This window comes from Meriones unguiculatus, chromosome 10 (assembly GCF_030254825.1).
Source record: "Meriones unguiculatus strain TT.TT164.6M chromosome 10, Bangor_MerUng_6.1, whole genome shotgun sequence".
NCBI lineage: Eukaryota > Metazoa > Chordata > Mammalia > Rodentia > Muridae > Meriones > Meriones unguiculatus.
In genome coordinates, this window is record NC_083358.1 from 19,701,654 (window position 1) to 19,721,207 (window position 19,554).

Genomic DNA, 19,554 nt, shown 5'->3' on the forward strand with positions numbered 1-19,554 from the left:
TCATTTAAAAACATATTGACTCAGTGAACAATATGTTTCTTTCAGGTAAAGAGAGTAAGGTCTCCCTGGGTTCAATGACCTGTCCAAGATTACTCAAGGTCATCTATGTACCTCTTCCAAATCTACATTAGTTCCCTTTTTTAACCCTCCTCCATAAGTTAGTCCTTTTAATATAAGAAATATCATCTATAATACACACACGCACACACACACACACATACACACCAAGGCTCAGGATTATCACAGAAGAAAGGGTGGAAAGATTGTTAGTAGCAGAGATCAAGGAGGACAGGGCCAAACAGTAGCTTCTAGACGCGACAAGACCAGAGCACCCTGAACTCACACCAGGTTTGGTCGTCTCCATAAGACCTGTACAAGATGAAGCCATTCAGCATTCCAGCATGGAATCCCCACTCTTAGCTTATGACCTGCGAACTGTTAATGGCTTCTGGGGGATGGGAAAGACAGTTTTCTCGAAAGGTACGGTTCTTGATAGGTTGACCATGCCCTAGAGGATGGCCCCACACTCACGAGAAGAAGGGCAGCATAAACTGGACTTGGGGAGTAAACGAAACAGAAGCTGGGAGAGAATCAATGGGTAGGAGTGGGTGTGGGAGCAGTGGGGAACAAATGTTTTCAAAATGCATTATATAGATTTCCAAGCAATTAATACATTAAAAATATTTTTCAGGAGTGGATAAATGTCTGCCAGGGTGAGGTAGGTCATTCAGGGCATTGAGGTGCACAACACATGAGAATGCTGAGCTAGCCTGCATCACCGGGTCAAGAGCATGACAAAGACCTACAGTTCTCTGAGGCTGCAAGGAATCTTTGGCCAGATTCTAGGGCATGGAAGTAACACATATACTGAAAATTGCTTTGGTCCTTTTTGAATAGAACAGCATTTGTCTAAGCTTCTTGTTCAATGTGAAACCATGGTGATACTAGACCAATGCTGGTCCCAGGCTCCAAATGCTCTTCCCTGGAGCTGATTTCTTAATCTCTCGCTATAGAGCTAAAGCAAAAGGAACTTTGGATCCTGCAAATGCCCTGACAGTCATTCACCCCACAAACCTGACCAACAGGCTCTGAAGGTAGCAAATCACAATGAGATTTACTTCACAGACAATCTTCTCCTGTTAGCTGAAGACACCTAATATGAGTACTGCATTTCTGGAACTAGTCATTTTCTGAGTTGCCATAATGAACTGCCATCTACAACACAGCACCTTGTCTTTCATTACGGAAAGCCAGGGGTCCCACATTGAGGGGTCACCAATCAGAATCCGTGCCTCTTGGCTTTCTGAGGGAGAATTCACTCCAGGCCTTTCTCCCAACGTGTAACGGCTCTGGTGATCTATGCTATTGCTGACATAATCTTATTTCTCACCTCTACCTCTGTCTTCACATGGCTTTGTCCTGTGTCTCTGAGTTTCATTATTCTCCCCTTTCTTTCTCTTATTTTAGCTAGTTGCTAGTTTCACTTGAGTGTGTATGCTCACGTGTGTGCATATGCACATAAGGATGCCAAAAGAGGGCATAAGATCCCCTGGAGATGGAACTATAAGGGGTTGTGAGCCTTCAATGTGGGTGCTAGGAACTGAACTCCTCTGGAAGAACTCTTAACCACTGAGCCATCTCTCCACCTCCTCTCCCTTTTTTTTTTTTTTTTTTTTTAAATAACGACCACAGCCACCAGATTTAGGGCTCAGTCTAAATCCAAGACAATTTCATCTTGAGATCCCTAACAGATTTCTCCTACAAAGATCTAACTTAATACAAGTAGGGTCACGTTCTTGGGTTCTAGGTGTACATGGGAAGGTGGGTGGTGGGTGGAGGGGGACCGTTCAATTCCAAGTACTGTCAGCATTTTTACTTAGAACAAATTCTCCCTGTGAAGTTGAGGTTCAAAGTCTCTCGGCCCATACTTAAAGACGAGGAGCACCTGCCAGGGTTCCTGCTCCTAGAGTCCCTCGTTCATCCTCCTAGGGACCACCCAGCTAGGGTGAGCAGTCCTCAGCCGCGGTTTTTCAAAGCAGAACCCTTCCCATTGGCAGCGTCCCTGAAGCACTGTCTTCCCTCTTGCCTTTCACGGGCCCCACAATACACAGCCAAGTCCTGTGGAAGGCAGCGCCCTTCAAAGTGGGAAAGAACACTAGCAGGCCCCGCTCATATGTTCCGTGCCAATGCCAGGTCTGTGTTTGTGTGACCTCTAAGATATACGACATGACTCACACATCATTTTCACGGCACCAGGCCATGTGATGCTACACGCCTCAGAATTTGGTGGTACCAAGCCTTGAACAGCACAAACTCACTGTTTTGGTGAGAAAAGCTTTCTGAAGACCTTCCCCACAATCCCAACTCCCTCCCTCTACCCCTCTGACTCCCCTCCCCCTGGCTTTCCAAACCGCTGAATCTAAACCAATGTCCTGAGCAATATGAAATTCTTTCTCTTCAGACAGAAAACAAAACATCAACCAACCAAACTAATGCTTTGGGAAAGAAAAAGAAAATAAAACTCAATATTGATGTTCTCCAAAAAAACTCCATTAGGAAGGAAAGGTGAACACTTACAATGCGTACAGAGAACGCTAGGAAATAATGAGTTTGGTTCCTCCCAGCAACTGGAAGGAAATTTCATAGCCAACCCCTACCTTTCTTTTTTCAGCTACCAAGTTCTTTCATGTTTCTTTTCTTAGAAAAGTGACTTTATAGGTTATTAAACAACTATTAAAAACATAACTGAGCAAACCCCAAAGCACGGGTTCTTTTCCTTTGATTTTTTTTTTCCTCCTAGTTTTTTGGGAAATGGTTTTGAGATTTGGAATAGTTTTGTTAAGGTCTTTGTGGGCATTTAATTGCTTTTGTATTTTTAACATGGTCCAAACCAGGCAGCTAGAAGAAATCTGTCTTGCATTAGCACACCTGCTAGGCCAAACATTACACCAAATGGGACACCTCGTTTGCCATACATGTCTGAAATCAACATTACCTGCCTATTTGGCTGGCTTTTACCCACATGTACAGAACCTGACTTTTCTATGTTTTTCCTTCCTCCCCACCTTTGTATAGGGAAGGAGAAAAACAGGGAGAAAAAAAAAAAGGAAGAGAAGCCATGTTTTCAACTTGAATAACTACACAGGAGTCCCCAAATCTGGTTGAGGCATGATGGCTTTCTAGCCATAGCACGTGACTGCCTTAGGACTTAAGGGTCACATTTGTTTACTTGCAAATTTCCTTGGTGGCCAAATTTATCAGAGGAGGCTCAAAGCCAGTACATGGTAAATTGCTCTCTCTCTCTCTCTCTCTCTCTCTCTCTCTCTTCTGGCCCCCTGCCTGGGCTGCTGTGGGGCTCCCGCAGACAGAAGGGGGTGAGCTCCTGTTTGACAGGATTCCAGACAAGCAGATCAGACAGAACCTGCCCAACTCAACCCCACAGCTCAGCTTCCCCAACCCTGGCAGTCCATGTGCTTTGTGGAGGTCATGGGCTGTTTCAATTAACTCCTCCTCCACTAAGGACTCAACTTCCTCTCTGATAGGGAAGGCTAAACCAAGGGAGTAGTGGTTGGGTCCTGAAGCTTGCTATCCCATCCTGTCCACCACCAACACTGAAACCTCTTTTCCCAAGCTGACTTTGCGATCCAGCACATGCACTGGGCAGAGATGCAGTCCCTTCCCGGCAGAACCTTTGATACCGCCTTGCTTTTGTTTCACATGTGAGTCTTCAGTGGGTTGTGGATTCTAGGACAGTGAATAGTAATCCCTGATATGAAAACAGAATGCAGAAAACAAATTAGCATTTTGAAAAATAAAAAGCCTGGCTTTTAATCTTATTAAGATCTTCTGGCTGCTCCCCACTCACCGCCCCCTACCCCCATCCCTAAACTCTCTGAAAGAGATACAGATGCAGCCATTAACATAAATGCTGAAATCAGCATTTCCTTTGAAGGAAGTTGTTAATATTTGGAAATGGTCGGGTTTCCAATCCAAGCTTTGATTGTTATTCTACACTAGCCAGCAAGTGCCAAGGTCACGGGGAGATTCACCTGCAGACAGAGCTAAATGAATCCACTCGGCCACAATGCATGTATAATTTAACATCCACCTCTCCGAGCACTTCCATGCATTCCTAAAAAAATATTTTATTACAATAACAAATTGGTTTCAAAATCATGCATTATGTATTCTGAAATTAGGTCTGCCGGCAAAACCTGGGTATACAAACACACCATTCCTACACCCGACTGAGAGTTCGCCCAGATGCCATTGGTGTCGGGGTGGGGCTTGAAAGGAAGTTCGTTCCTCAAGGAGCTACCCTCTCTTTTGATGTTATTCTGCACGTTTGGAAGAAAAAGAACAGACTGACCCTATGCTGTACAGAGTAGCAACGCCGGGCTCTCCTTGCAATGCCTTCCGTGAGGGTCAGTGGGTACATGTTCCTGCACAGAAGCACCCCGAAAAAGGAAGGCTTGCCAAGGCAGTGTTCCAAGCTGTCCTGAAAACGTGATCGTTGCTTGAATTCTAAAGTCCTCTCCTGCCATCGGGCACTCTCCGTGTGCACCGAACTTCAACACAGCTCCTTTGAAACGCTGAAGTTACCAAAGCCATCCTTAAATCTGGGTTCACACACAAAGTATCCTGCCCATTAACTTGTATCACAGTGACACCCCCTCCCCCACCTTGCTCAGGTAGGTGACTTCTGGGTGGTGCTCCTCCCTGTTTTCTGACTTTCACCTGATATTAAGCACACATCGATTTAACTCTAGGTCACAACAATGGCTGGCTCTTCTTGTGTACAGTAAACATGATTCCCAAGGTATTTGTTGGTGAACACCTAAGGCTGAGGTGCCTGATTCTCTTCAGATGCTCTCTTCTGTCGTCCACCCTGATCTCGTGGCACTGGCTCCACATGTGTCACCAGTTAATGCTGAGAAGGCTAAGGACTCCATGATAGAGAAGGCATTTGATCTTAAGGATGCAAGAAAGAAACTTGTCTTTTCTAATCTTCAAAAGTTTCTTAGATGTGAATTTAATCACCTTATACGGAAAGAAAGAAATACCTCGTTTATTTCAATAGAGAATTTGTTTTTCATTAACTTGCAAGCTAAACAACATTAATATGGTTCTTTCAGATCTGCTAACTTTTGAACAAATCAGAAGAATTCCTAGGAGACCTACTTACAAATCTTTTTAAATTGAAGTTGGTCTAATTTTTTATTATAGGACAACATTGTAACCGGCTTTGTATTTTTTTAAGGCAGTTCTCTAACTGAGAAGCTTTAACTTCCTGACAAAAGCTTTTTGAAAGAATATGAGCTGGCCCTGAGGGCAGGAGAGCAGCAAAGCTAACCCTGTACCCTCACTGGCTGCAGCACCTGGATGACCCAGTGAAGATGGCCCTGATAGTGAGCTAGCCCCAAAGGAGTGAGAGCAGGAGAGCTGGCTCAGCCCCTCGAAGGCTGCCGCACTCGGGAGAGTGGGCCCTGCACCTTGCCTGGGCTGCACAATGGAGCTGGCTCTTAAAGGCATGAGTGCAGATGAGCTGGCCTAGGGCATGAGAGCAGGAGAGATGACCCTGCCTCCCGCTGATGGTGGCACTGGGTGGCCTAGCTGGAGCAGTGCCGGAAAGCTAGCCCTGGTGGCGCAGATAAGGGGGAGCCTGCACGCGGACCAGCTCAGCTACCACACAGGTCTAGATCCAGGGCTTTGATTTGGCCCACCCCCAAATCTGCAAGCAGGTGGGATGCATGAAAGGGCCAGTCCTGCTGATCCAAAGCTGCAGGCTCTCCATGACACAGGCCAACAACGGGATATCCGGGAGGAGGCCCAGTGAGGATCCAGGATTGCTGGCGTCACAGAAGCCAGAGATCTTGAACCAGACCAATCGTTCACTGCAGTGAACATTTGCAAGTGAAGATGTGTGGAGAGAGGGGTGGACTGTGGCCCACGGTGCATCACAACGGACTGCAGCCTCCACAACGAGAAGTTTCAATGCTTTGTTTTATTTTTTCTCCTTTTCCTTTTTCGTTTTTGTTTGTTGTTGTTTTTTAATTTTGTGCGGGAAAGTTGCAAGGGCAAAGGGTAAGTATGAGAGCACAGGGAGAAGAGCGGATGCATGATGTGAAACTCGCAAGGAATCAATAAAAAGTTTTCAAAAATATGAGTAAAATTTGAAGCTACCACCTTCTTTCCCCTCAAAAATAGTCTGCAAACACTGTATTAAGAGCTCATTCCTCCTTAATTTTGTTTCGATGTCATGATATGACTAGATGTATAGTTTTCCAGAGCTAAATTATGAAGAATAATTTTCTCTAATCTAATCAGTAACATATAAAAATAGGAATGGTAACAGCATCGTTTCTGATTTCTTTTGTATTATAATTTAGGCTGACATGGTAAAGCTCTGCCTTTCAGGAGAACAATTAAGAAATTGTTGATAGAAATTAAGTATTACTGGCAATTGGAAACGCATTTATTTCTCACTTGGTGCATCTAGAAACACCACTCCCTTTTCCCGTCAAAGAGATCAGCTAAAACCGTAGAGAAGTAAAAGCGAAATAAAAAGCTTCATTCCTGCACTAAATTAAGATGGTTTACGTAAGCAGGAACCAGAGGATCTAGGGTCTGCATATAATTGCCTGCGTGTATGTGCGTAGGTGTGCATGTGTGTATGTACATATGTGTGTGTGAAACAGAGAGGGAGAGAGAGAAGAATATGCGTGTCTCTAAAAATGCTCTAAGTTGAAATGCGCAGACTAAATGATTAAACTCTCTCCTGGTTGGGTGGCTAAAGAGCTTTGGTTTTAGCTGTGGGCTAATTTCATCTGAATGCAAACTACCCTTTTATTTGTTATTAAAGGCAGTTCACATCTTGCCTTTTCTGTATAGGAATTAGGCTACCATATGCTACGTAGGAAACTATTAAGGTAAGAATTAAAAATGGCAAACAAATAAATAAAAAGCCTTTGGTAATAATTACACATTGTTCTCATAGATTGCGGCGAACGATTGTGCAGCTAACTTTTCTGATACTGATACAAAAATTCTACAGTGGGTTATTTCACATCCCCCAGCCCCCACCAAAATAAAAGAAAAAAAAAAGGGCAGGTGGTGGAGAAGCTGGAGTTACAGCCCTGATGTGAGCCACCTAAGGTAGGTGCTGGGAACCCTCTGCACAAGCAGCATGTGATCTTAACCACTGAGCTATCTCTCCAGTCTCAAGTTTCCTTTGAACCTAAATATTGTTTTTCAAAGACTTTATCTTTTTGGCGCTGAATTTTCAAGAATCACACTGATACAAAAAGATGCCACAGTTGATGCTTTCAGGGCTGTTTACCAAGAGCGTGCCACTGACTCCAGCTGTCTCTACCAATTCGGTTGTCTCAAGTCCTGTCTTCAACCTGGCCACTTGCCAGAGAATGCCACACTATGGAGGACTCCATAGGAACGTTTTCTTAAACGTGGTCTCTTTTAGAAAGGAACTGGAGGAATTTGGAGGAGACTAGAAATTGAGCCTCCCTTTCCTTCCCCGTAGGTCTATTGATGCTTAGTCTATCAAACAATTGCAAAAGCAAACTGCAGCTTGTCCTGGGGTCTGCTCTAAGAGAATAAAATCGGAAGCCTGTCCATCCACTAAATGTGGAACCAGGAGCCCACGCCATGGGGTTCAGCGTCTCCGCACCCGTCTGTATTCACCGGCCAGGCAGACAGATGTGTGGCCTCTCACAAAGCCAAAAGATGGGCATTTCAAAAATAAAGTCATCTCCCAATTACAGGAAGCCCTTCTTCCCTGGGATCCCAAAGCATTCTATCAACCTAAATTGGAATCCTGTCTTCTGAGCTGCCTTCCATGCAGCCACTCTACTATAAATTGGATCAAATGCTCTCAGATTAATTCCTGCAAACCTATATTCATCTTTGTATATCTTTATTACAAAACTAGCCACAAGACTGCTCTACAATTTTCATTACCAGAACAGCTTTCGGAGCTGGATTATGCCATGGTTTATCCCTTCGTGACCCCAAACCATCTTGTTAGCCCCATTATTGTATATTCATACAACACACCTGAGCCCAAGATAATAAGAGAGTTATAGTGAGCGGGAGGAAGGGGCGCATCTTATTGCATTTTATGCATTGCTATTCTGCAAGGATATTCAACCTGGTGCAGGCATCTCTGAAGTCTGTGCCTTTCTGCTCTGCTCTGGCTTCCACCATAACACCAAAGACCTTCATGACGCCCCCACCCCCGCTGAGAAGGGCAGGGCAAGGGAGCTGAAGGGACCTTGGACTTCTCAGAGATGTTCACACTTCATTTCTTCCTAGAAGATGAGAGTAAAGTGATTCAGGCTCTGCATGGGGCACCAGGAGAAGCCACAGCGCAGAGGATTCTTGTCCCTTCAGAGCAGAATAGGGGAACTGCTTTCTGGAAAAGGGAAACAGGGTTCTCCTACTTCCCATGCATAGACTGGGATGTGGGATGGGGGCTGTTCCCTGCCTTAACTCTTATGGCTATGTGTGATTTTAAATGCTTGCTTTGTGCAACACAGAAAGAACATACATGGAATTCGAGTCATGGCTGCTCTGGAAGGGAAAAGGAGGTAGGGAAGTAAAGGGACATTATACAGGAGTATTTAAGTTTTTACATAGGCTATTAAGCTTAATGGTGTTGTTATTATTAACAGAAAATGAAAAATGCAAAGCTTCAACTGGACCAATGACAAAAAGAATCATGTACCAAGGGCTATTACTAATCCTTTTCCGAACATCTGCTGACCTTGAGTCCACAAGAAAAAAATATTCTTAGTGATTTTAAACAAACAAAATGTTTTGGTCAAGTGTGCCAAAGGTGAGGTTCTCAGAAATGGATGATGAATATAGAATTTAAATTATATGTAACTTTAGATCTAATTATTGTATTTAAATTACATGGCTTATTCTGCATCAATTAAGCCACCTCTTATGTATCTATATATGTACACACATAGATATGTGTATAAAATATGCACATGTATATAAATATAACATGATATATAATTATGCATAATCACATTACATATGATTATATAACTTACACAAATATGTGAATGATACTTGTTTTGTATTTATAACGATATGTTGCATAAATATTGTTTTCAAAAGGATTTACATCTTTCCCCCCCCCCCCGCCACAGCTATGCTTTTTCCCAGTAAGTCAGAACCCACAGCGACTCTCCGGCCTGCTAGCTTCTTCATGTCCTTCCCTTCTCTCATCTGTTTCTCCTTTCTTCTTCCCTGACTCTTGAAATAATGTCAGGTTGGCTCTTAAAACAAGAACAACCCAGGGAAATAATAATCCATTATTTCTCCATTCTGGGGGAAATTTTGAGACCTCTGTTTGCTTGTCTTTTGCTCGTGAACGTGATGCCACAGTTACCATGACTTATTCATAGATGTGAAAAACAGATGCTCTCATTACTTTATGGACACATTTTTCTCCACTTAAAAATGATCACCTCTTCTTTGGGCTCGGTGATGTCTGTCTATAATACCAGTACTTAAGGGGCGAAGTCAGGGGGGCAGGGGGGAATGTGAGGTCAAGGCCAGCATGAGCTAAATGGTGAGTTCTCGGATAGCCTGAGCTATACACACACACATACACTCTCTCTCTCTCTCTCTCTCTCACACACACACACACACACACACACACAGACACACTCATGTGTGCGTACATGCCCACATGCGTGCACACACACACATATGTGTACAAAGAGAGAGAGAAAATTCTTTTTTTCCTATTGCTTAAAAAAATCCACATAAAAGGCAACCCAGAGAGGTGGCTACACTCCCACCCCCTTGTTCTTCTGATTTTCAGTCCTCTCAAAAAGTGGGCCAAGCATCTGGTGCCTGGGCAGTACACAGAACCAGAGGCCCTGCCAAATACTGTATCAGAACAAATTTGTCCATAAGATCTCAGGCCATTCATATAAACCCCAACATGTAAAAGCTCAAGGATGGGGCATTTTTTTGATGACCTATTTTCTGGAACCTACTTTAAATTACGAAATTATGTTTTTGAGATGAAGAAATGTCCAGTTAAGTTTCGGCCCCATGGCTTCTGACTGTGCCATGGATGATGAGTAAGTGGGTGTCTCAGGGTTACTAGTGCTGTGCCCATAACACCACGACCAAAAACAACTTGGGGAGGAAAGGGTTTATTTCATCCACAGCTCCGTACAACAGTTCATCACTAAAAGCAGTGAAGGCAGGAACTCAAGCAGGGCAGAAAACGGGAGGCAGGAGCTGATGCAGGGGCCATGGAGGGGTGCTGCTTACTGGCTTGCTTTTCATGCCTTGCTCTGCGTGCTTCCTTATCGAACCCAGGACCACCAGCCCAGGGATGGCACCACCCGTGATAGACTGGGCCCTCCCCCATCAATTAAGAAAATGCCCTACAGGCTTGCCTACAGCCAGATCTTATGGAGGCGTTTTTTTCAAACTGAGGTTTCCTCCTCTCAGAAGTCCTTAGCTTGTGTCACGTTGACAGAAAATGACCCAGCACAGTGGAGATCTCAGGTAGACCTCCTCCTGCTGTTGTCTCTCTGCCAGGATCACAGCAGCATTTCCAGCTGAGAGCCAAGAATTCCCCACTAACGGCCTCCTTAAATTCACTGAGCTCTCCCAGTTCATTCTGTATCAGCGAGACAATTGTGAACTGCTCTGATTTCTAGGACTTCCCTTCTACTGTTGTCACATGCCCTTCAAGGTGCCCCCCGAAGACCACCAGCTCCCCTAGACTCAACCTGACTTCCGTTTCTTTTGTCCTATTCAGCAGCTATCTTTGTGAGCTTAAATTCAAAGCTTCCATTTTGCACCACTCTTGTACATTACGTTTTTATGGTCTCTGTGTGTATGCCTATGCATGGGACCACACACAGGTGCATGATGACAGTGAGAGGAAAACTCAGAGGAATTACTTCCTCCCCCTGTGGGGATCAAACTCAGGACACACGTCTTGCCTAGATAAGCTTTTACTGGCTCAGCCATCTCACCAGCCTTGACAAACTCTTTTGAATGATACTCATACAGTTTTGTATGCATCGTAATTTTGAAAAGCTAGGCCACAGCTTCTTTAGTTTTATTCCTCTGAATTCCCCTTTAATTTAACAGACCACCATTGCCTATGATATGGCTTAGCTGATATTCAGGATCTTTTTCATAGTGCCAGGGGAGAAAAAAAAAAGGAACATCAAAAGACATCCAGATTTCTAGCTATTTCACCCCCAAAGAAACCCAGGGAAAGTGAGAGGGTCCCAGACGTATTTGGAAAACAAGAGTTTGGTTCACAGAACTCTGCCTAAGGCCTCAGCAATCTCCCGGCTATATAGCACATAGCACAGTGATCTGTTGTCTGTTCTATCATTTCTTCTGTATGTTGATTGCTTTTGATTCATTATACAGCAGAATCTATGGAAACAAGTCATTTTTCAAGCGAACGGGTGCACAATGAAACCAGATTCAGGTTTTGTAAATTTGCAGGTGGGAAAAATAATCCACAGGGGACCCATGGGAGAGGAACCCCGGTACAGAAATAGAGAGGCAACATCAGAAGGCTGTCTTCTGTGGAGATGTGCTATTTCCCACTCACATATAAGCTCTGCTCCTCCCCCTCCCATTTCCAGTCATGTTAGCACCAACCACGTGGGCTTTTTCTATCTTGCCCTTTCTCTGGACCAGGGTCTTGTCATATCTCACTCATGCCATAGGGATCTTGGGTTCATCGGGCAGAGAGGCTTGTGACCTCAGGCTGAGTGAGTGTATGTCACTAGAGATACAGCTTGCCATTCAATTCCTCCAAGCCTTGACCAGTTCAGACCTCAATGATTGTGTGCCTCTTCTGCTCCCTGAATAGACTGTGTCAGGCTTTACCCTAGGGTGTGTACACAGGAGACACATTTTCAGGGTGAATGGAAGGCAATCCCCTTCTTTCTCCCCTCTCCATTTCCTTTTGTTCTTCTCATCTGCCTCTTGCTATTTCTACCTGGTATTTTTTTTAAATTTAATTTCTCTAATTCTTTTATATTGACACAACCACAAGTCTACTCAAACAACCATGACACCTATGGGAAAGGGAAAAAAAAATGCCTCTACTGGGCTATTTTGTTTTACCTTTGTTCAAAAGCAGTTCCCGCTTGAGCAGTGACAGCTAGGACTCTAATCTATACATACACTTTAATCCTTCAAAGAACCAGCAGGGCTCGCATCAATCAAGAGCCTTCATCAACTTGTAAAAACAATATTTTGATTCAATCAGATTCAAAGCCCTGAAATTCTCAGCTAATTAATGCAAGGTCACTCGAGGGCTGTGCAATGGTGGCTAGAACAATGGTCAAATATTTACCCTGGGCACACACACATGCTTGCATCACGGAGGACCAGAGCGATGGTCAAGAATAGAAAATCTACCTTTGGCTACTATAGTTCACGTGGATCAAGTAGTGAGGTAATTGCTAGAGGGAGAAAATGGGGCGTGTAAGTTTTTCTTCATCATAGAGGCACAATGGAAACATCGCCAACATCCCCGAAAGGGAGCCATTCTGTAGACAGCCCTAGAGACGATGCAGAAGAAATGGCGCTTTAAATTTTCACAGGTCAGAAAGTCCACGATGTCTTTTAATTAAGACATTAATTAATGTCTTACGGGGTCTGATACCGCTGTCTTGGTTTGCATGTGGAAATATTTTGGAGACTCGGGATATCTGTGGGAGACAGGATATAGAAATACTTGGAAGTTGTACTACATATGTTCATATCTATAGGTGTGGCTTTTTACTATTTTAACACTCTCTTTACATACAAAGTCACACATGATTTACTCATTCAAAAACAGAAAGGGAGAACACCAGGATGCCTAATTACTGATGAAAGTAGTAATATAATTTTCTTTATTAAAGCGTAGGCCATGAGCAGGAATCTGAAAGCAAATTCCCAGAGAACTGTATCTTGGTCTCCTCTTTGGCTTTCCTCACTTTAACACCTGTAACCCCTTTAAAAACGACGCACCCTGATTCTTTTGGCTGTGATATCATACAGTCTACGCCTGCAAGATTTATGATGTAAGAATACAGATTAAATATGAACTGTCTCCTACAGGCTCAGTGGTTCGAATGCTTGGCCTCCAGCTAGTCATGCTGCTTTGAAAGGTTGTGGAAATACATTTAAGAGGTAGAGCCTTACTAGAAAAAAGGGTCATGGGGTGAGGGCAGAGGCTTTGAGGATTTAGAGCCCAGACTTACTTCCTGCCTCCTTTTCTTGTTCTACCGGTATCTGAGCGGTGATGAGCCCTCCTGGCATGCATTTCCCTTCATGGTGTGCCATGTCCGCTCATACTACAAGCCCAACTGAGCCTTTTCTCCTTTAAGTTGCCTCTTGACAGGCATTTGGTCACAGCCACATGGAAAGGAACTAATACACGGACTGAGAAATCTGTGATTTTTTTTTTTACAAATTCATCTGAATTTATAATTATCTCAAAATAAAAGGTTAGATTTTAAAATATCACAAAATGTATAGCTATATACAGTCGGCTTAGAATTGGTTGGGGCTGTTCCCATGTTGTTAATTCAGTTTCCATATCTGTTCTTATGTTGTTAATTCAATTTGCATGAAAAGTTAGCCACTGATATGCTAGCTACATGCCAGCAACAAACCCAGGAAATGTAGACTTAGTGAGTTTATGCTTTGCAATTCACATATCCTAAAATCTTACAAAGCAAATTTTGAAAACAGCTTTCAATTTAGTGTGTGTGTGTGTGTGTGTGTGTGTGTGTCGCTTGGCAAGATATACTAATGGCACCAATGCTATGGGGATAACCAACCGCTTTCTTCTTAGACTTAAGGCCTGCTGCACAGGAGGAAACACATGGTTGATTCTATAAATCTAGCCAAGAACTCATCATGGAGAAGCTCACAGGCCCAAAGGGTGAACCTGTTACTTTTATTTTGCTAAATGAACACAGCATAAAACTGCAATGTAAATTAGTATTTCTGTACCCAGAGACTGGCGGAGTGTTCAGCTCTATCCAAGAAATTTTTTTTTTTTGCACGGGATGGTGGTTAACAGAGAAAAAATGGCAGTGAAGTGCTCGGACACAAGTGGAGTGTCTACGTCATCTCTCTACCGCATCAGGCTCAGGGACTATCCTGGAAGAGAGGCCAGAAAAACTGTAAGAGCCAAGCGGACCAAACCAAAATAGTGCCTTCTGGATATGACGGAACTCACCCTAGTTGCACAGGACCCAGCCAGCGAACATTCTAGCACAGCAGAGGGAGAGGCTTTCATGCCCCCCACTCATACCAGGAGAGCCCTTGACAGCTGATGGCTTCTAGGAAGGGTAGAGTCGATTTTTTAAAGAATGTAGCCACTGATACGCTACCAATATGCCAGCGCGCTTTCCCAGGAGGGCATGGAAAGCACAAACTGGACTTGGTGAGTTATCTTTTAAAAAGAGGTCAGGAAGCTGGGAGAGGTTAAAGAAGTTGGGGATTCACCCAGGAACGAGTTGGGGGAGGCGTGGGGTGAATTAGATCAAAATACAACGCATGAAATTACCGAAGAATTAATTAAAATATCACGTTTTTTAAATACTGGGGGTCTGAGTGTACTTTGGCCTTTAATGTACTTGTCTTCTTTAAGGAAGAAAACTTTTAAAGTCTAAGCCGTGTTTTGAAAAAAAAAAAATAGCCACAAGACATCTTCATGCTCTCTACATCTTTATATCTATTTTTCTATGAATTTTATTAATTGTATAAGCATTCGCAAAGTTGTCTGTATGGAGCAAATAAGGTGGTCACAAATATCAAACCTACTCCAGTTAAACTGTGCGGTTACCTCAGTGGTTCTTGACATCAGGGCAATATCTATGGAATATTAGCTACCCAGGGTTCACCAGGATCGGGGTGGAGTAAGCAGAAAAATGACAGACTTGAACAATTCGTAAGTTTAAAAAAAAAAAAACACACACACACACACAGATGGCCTGACCACTGTGATGAAATCTCAAGCTGTCACATCTCATCCCATCTGTGATACAACCCACCCGATTGCCCAGTGTGTCCAGGCTGTATATGCTACCCTCCTGTTAGCACTGAGTAGTCACCTGTGTTATTAAACCTCCCGCTGTCTGAGTCGGCACCGCGCTGGGCTCAAGTAACTCACAGATTCTCAATAACACACCCAGCGATGGTGGCGGTTTCCTTATAGTATGTTATGATCATCGTTCTACAAGTCATTTTCAAATCTCTGACTGTATCTGAATTAGAATTATAACTGTGTCCTGGGCACGTGTGCGTTATTGTCTAAATACGTACAGATAACTGAAGGCATGATCAAACCCTCAGTGGTTCTGACTGCAGCATCTGAGGATGCAGCGCACACACGCTTTCCCATGGCTGAGCCTTCTGACTGACGTGAGCCGCTGGGCCCAAACTGTTGAGCACTGAATGATCCAGACTGTGACAGACAAAATGGATGCTGGCTTCTCCTCAAGCTCCTCACTGCACAAACGTGAAGAACCTTGGAATCGTACAGTGCTGCCAAGATTATTATTTTTCTCAGTGTTGAAGCTGGTCTACCTGGGGCTGCTTGATAAAACATTTTGACTGAATTAAACAGGTACTTCTGTCAGACCACCAATTTGATTGATTTTCCCCTTCTATACTAAATGCTTACTTTTGATTTTTTCGTAGACATTTAAAAGGTTTACAAAAATCACAAATCCACATAGTTTTAGCACCAAAAGGGTCCTTGGCAATCACCAAAGTTGCCAGCAAAGGTGCACTGGTGCTAAGCGATAAGAATCAAGGGGAAGGATATTTACATTGTGCAAGTTTGGGAAGCCTTGTGCTAAGGAGGCTCAATGGTTTTGCTGCTTCCTTGTTCACTACGGAATTCCTCAAAGGCTTTAAAATGTTAATACACACTGTTATCCAAAAGGAGGGAAATATCACATCCATTGCTAGTTATGTTTTACAAGGAAGCTCTCTCCCCTCCCTCCCTCAGAGCAGAATTCCAGTTAACAAGTTTGGAAGCACTGTGGTGTAGGACGAAGGAAGCATATATACAGAGAAACAGACATGCAAGGAAGGAAGTAACGTCTTTTTTTTTTTTTTTTTTTAGAATGCTCAGTGGAGTGGAAACCTGAACTCAAGCTGATCCGTTTCTACTCTTGTCCTCTGGAATAAAATCAAACTTTCATTTCTTTTGGTTATCAAGATGTCTCCTTGGACCTTGCTATATGTCCCAGAATGTCCTAGACTTAAACTATAGCCCAGGCTACCCTCAGACTCATGATCCTCCTGGCTTTGCCTCCCCAACCTAGTATTATAGGTGTAGGATGCCTGGTGACAGTATTTCAAAATTGAGGAAAAGTTGCCATGGAAAGAACTGGATAGGCTGGATCCTATTGAAAGGGGCAAGTTGGAATTTTATGACTTTCATAGAAAGATTTCCAAAATTTGCCATGTGTAGTGGTATATGTCTTGGAAGCCTAAAGTATCAGAAAGTTCCAGGTCCTTCTCAGTTTCATAGTGAGTTCAAGGCAAGCATGGACAGTGAGAAACAGCCAAAAAAAAATTCTATGGGCTGGAGAGATGGCTCAGAGGTTAAGAGCACTGACTGCTCTTCCCGAAGTTCTGAGTTCAATTCCCAGCAACTACATGGTGGCTCACAACCATCTATAATGAGATCTGGTGCCCTCTTCTGGTGTGCCGGTGTACATGCAGACAGAACATTCTATACATAATAAATAAATAAATAAATACATACATAAATCTTTAAGAAAAATTCTATTGTGAGACAGTATGGTTATTTAATCCCATTGTACTTGATTACATTTAAATGGATACAATAAATAGAGATTCATACACACACACACACACACACACACACACAAATAAGATGTCTTGGCATACTCAAAAGATCAAGCAGGCAGCCCCTATATTCCCTTTATAGATTCTGTGATCCTCTCAATTTTGCCTTACTTATTTTTTTCTTCTGATATATATATGTAATACCTAACTTAAATGTTTTTATAATATATAAAATATTCTCCGTGGATGATTTATAAAAATGTAGACATTACAAGTACTAATGAGAACATCCTGTCTTTAGCATTATGAAATATAAAATAAATTATTTAATCAACAGGGTCTTAAAACACTGACCATCTAATCTATAATTTCTTCCTAATGTATTAGATAAAATTCCTCTGCATAAGATAATTTTCACTTGCAATTAGAACCAGTTAGTTATCCATAAGCACAATTTATGGAAGAAAAGTAAGATAAATGTGTTTTTCTTTCTTTATGGCTATAACACGCTAACCCAATGATACGTAACCAATGCTGATATGGCTTTCCTTCTCCTCCAGTCTCTAACATATCTACCTGTGTTTCCTCCATCCCTATCTCTTTAATTGTCATGTCATTAAGGCTCTGTATTTAAATTACTTCCAGCATAAAGCCCATTTGTGTGAATTGTGTGTACTTTTGCCATGATCGATTGGTATCTAACCAACACTTCCTTTGCCTTCTGGCACAACAAAATACCTTATTACTTACATATTTCCTAGCCAACCATTTAGGGAAGAAAGTGTCTGCAGACTCCAATCTGGACACTATGTACTCACTGCTTTGGGACTACCTTTACTTGTTCACTAGACAGGTCCAAGAAAATGTCTTACTTCATTTTCAACAACAGCAAGTGTCTCCATTTCTAAAATTTTCTCAATTGAACAAAAGCCCAACTATTGGCCATCCTCAACTGTTTTTAAGAAGAGGGAACTGCTTATTACTATTTAAGCACAAGCCTACCAACACTGGGTAGTTTTTCTCTATGTGTATGCTCTTTATCTGAAATAATTGACTTCTTGCAAACTTCTATTTCCATTATCATTTAGCCACACTAGTTAGGAGCCAATCTCAATTATTTCTATGATGATACATTGGTTATATAACACTGTTCTGGTTCTTGTTTGGTCATTTGAAATCAGTCTTTTTCCATTGATACATTGTTTTACCCATTCCTTTATATAAAAAGACCCTTGTTGTCTTCAAATAGATCCCAGGCATGTACTGGAAATGTTTAAATTGTAGAAGTGAGTCTTTAAAGAGTTGCTTTCCCATGGGTATCAATTCTAGCACAAGAACTGCAAAGGGTTAATATGTGCTTTTTCATCAGGGTCACTGATGAAAAAATTATATATATATATATAATATATATATATTATATATATATAAAGCCTTGAATGAGTTTCCCACGCACTATATATGCTCCCTTTGCCTTTTAAGTCCACACTAGTGTTGCCAAGACTCTGTTTTGTTTTTTTTTTTTCAAAAGAACAACAATAATACAACTGATGGATAGCTATGAAGCAAGTTATCCATCTCGACAATGACTAAAATACCCCAGAATCTAGCAGGAAAATGTAGTCAGAGCACAGTGTAGAAAACAGGCCAAACAAACAAACAAACAAACAAACACAGTAGTCCAGATCCTGTAAGTGAGGATATTCTTCCTAAAGGAGGTCTGAAGAAGCTTCAAGACCTTGGTAGTGTAAAAGACTAGGGCACACAATAGGGGACCCCTATGACTATGGTCTTCACATCAGCTTTGATTCACTCTCTGAGTTATACATGACCTTCAAAATTCAACGTTCATGCATAGTTACCTCTTTAAATCTCTAAATGGACACAGAGCTCATTCCTACAAACTTTTGGTGTTCTTCAATATTAATAAAGGAAGACAGGAACGTGAGTCTGTATCTAATGATGACTAATGATGATTATCTGTTACTCAGGTTCCCCATCTTGGAGTGACCTCAAGTACCGATGACTTTTCTAGACTCCAGTTAGTGCTGTGTTTGCTTAACATAACTCGGCATGTTGCTAATCCAATACAGCAGCCTCTACGTCTTATTTCTTGTACCTTAGGCTATTCTTAGAGCATGGACAAATCACACCTGTGGGCTCGTAGGGAGCATGGACAAGCTGTAGCCTTTCTGGAAGGACCTGGTGGGATCTTAGATGATAGTAGAGAAAAAAAATTCTCGACATTCCACAACTGTATCCAGGCTCACCTGGACCTCTCTCTTCATTCTACTGCTATACTCATTCTACCCTCCCCCAGAATGTGAGTGTGTGACACCTGTCCACACTAGAGTCATCCCACTGGAACGAACCCAGAAAATCTGGATTGACCTTAATAGTGCTTCTGAAATCTCCAACTAATCTAAGGAAAATCAGGACATACTGAAAACTAGAGAGTTAATCACATGAGCTGCCGTTGTGGATAGTGTAGCAGGAACAGGGAAAGGGCCTTATATTAGAACTCCAGTGAGTTGAATTTTAATGGTCAGGTGGAGACAGAAAGTAAGTTTGAAGGTCCTTCGTGCTGTGGAGTTAAAATAACCCTCATGTAATTTGTAGACATCAGACAGCTCATCCTTGGTGACAACCACACGACAATGAAATTTTACCATCCTCAGATAAGGAGATAATAAAATTTAGCTATAC